Source organism: Monopterus albus, unplaced genomic scaffold (assembly GCF_001952655.1).
Source record: "Monopterus albus unplaced genomic scaffold, M_albus_1.0 scaffold153.1, whole genome shotgun sequence".
In the NCBI taxonomy this organism is placed as follows: Eukaryota; Metazoa; Chordata; class Actinopteri; order Synbranchiformes; family Synbranchidae; genus Monopterus; species Monopterus albus.
In genome coordinates, this window is record NW_018128033.1 from 448279 (window position 1) to 449848 (window position 1570).

The following is a 1570-nucleotide window of genomic DNA, read 5'->3' on the forward strand; positions in this document are numbered from 1 at the left end:
TCTTGGCTGCATCTGTGCTCCATGCTTGGCCGTCATATTCTCCTATTTTATTCCTCTGTTTTTTGAGTGGGCATGAACGTTATGCACTCTTTTGTGTTGTGAAGGTGTTGTCAGAAATACGGTGGCATGAAGGAGGAGGTCAACATGTCTGCATGCATGTGTCTGCTAAAGTGCAGCATACAAATAATAATCAGTGGCAAATTTAAACTCAAGAAAAAACAGATAGCTCACAGAAACAGGCAGTAGATGGATGAATATGCAGACATAAGCTGCCAGGAATTCTTCTGCTTTTAACTTGACCTACAGAAACCATCCTAGAAGTTGGCTCACATGTTCTCAGTACCACCTATATTACCTTTTTATAGTTTTTTGTAGTTTTCTATCTATTTGCTCAATGCTTGATGTGTTTTCATGTGTAATGTGAAGCTTGTGTGTATGTGAATGAACCTCCTCTGTTATAAACCTGCGATGTTCCCCTGTGTGTTCCAGTATTAACATGTACTGAGGACAAATTGGTCTAGTCTGCAGCCAGGTAGGTGCGATCAAACACTGAACCTTGTCATTGCTGTGGCTTTATCCAGTCAGTTGCTTTGCATTGGCAGGCTTTGTGATTTTTGGCTTTGGAAGAGGGTTCTCCTGCAATGGAACTGTGTTCTGCGTTTCTCTGTCTGCTCACTTTTGATCAGCATGAAATGCCAACCTAATCAGTGCCAGAAATGACATGATGATTTTGGTTGCTGTGCAGGGATCATGAGGTCATGAATTATGATGTGATTTGATTTTGGCTTTTGGATCAGTTCTGTTCAAGACTTTGATGTAGGTGTCTTTCCTTTTTATCTGTCATCATGCTGTGCATCCTGTGAACCACCTGCTCCTCTTTCTACTCTCATTCATCTTCTAAACTGTGAAATGGTTTATAAGCTATAACAGTGTTAGAGTTATTACCAACATATTATTGATGTTATGACCTTAAAGAAAACTTCCACTTTCTAGCAGTGAGTAGATGGCTAACAGATGCCACGTGGTATTTTCCCAGTGTTATGTAAGTTTTCTTATTTCCTGACCAGGATATTGTGGCCTCTCAGGAAGAAAAGAAAAATGGCACGGCTCATTCAGATTTACAGGTCAGGCTAATCCTGTTTCTGGTAAAGTAAATTTCCGGTTTGTTATAGTCACAGGATTGCAGCGTGATGACCTGTGGTACAAATTATATTGTAGCCCCGTCTTTTAGATTTTAATGCTCAAAGGCTGAACAATAAATCCTCAAGGCTCCAGATACTCATTACTGCAAGGAAGAGTATTTCTAAAGCTTTTGTGTCTTTATTTCTTGCATTGCCATTTAACACACAATTATGTCCTATACAACAAATTTCCCTTCCCCCATACTGTCCGTTCTTAGTGTTTGGAAGCAGGATTAAATTTACCAGTGACGCTGCTGTTTCCAGACCTAACATGTACACGACCACATTGCTCTGTGAGGCTGTGGACCCAGTGTTTTTGCAGCAGTGCTATCAAGCATTAGACTGAGATGACCTCTAAGCTCTTGCTTTTGCCACCAATCCATGAAACA

General features: G+C 40.5%; 1 protein-coding gene across 1 annotated transcript in view; it reads left to right on the top strand.

The window, feature by feature from the left end:
• Positions 1-1570, top strand: part of epb41l5 (erythrocyte membrane protein band 4.1 like 5) — a 34410-nt gene that overhangs the window by 21456 nt on the left and 11384 nt on the right. The window lies entirely within an intron of this gene.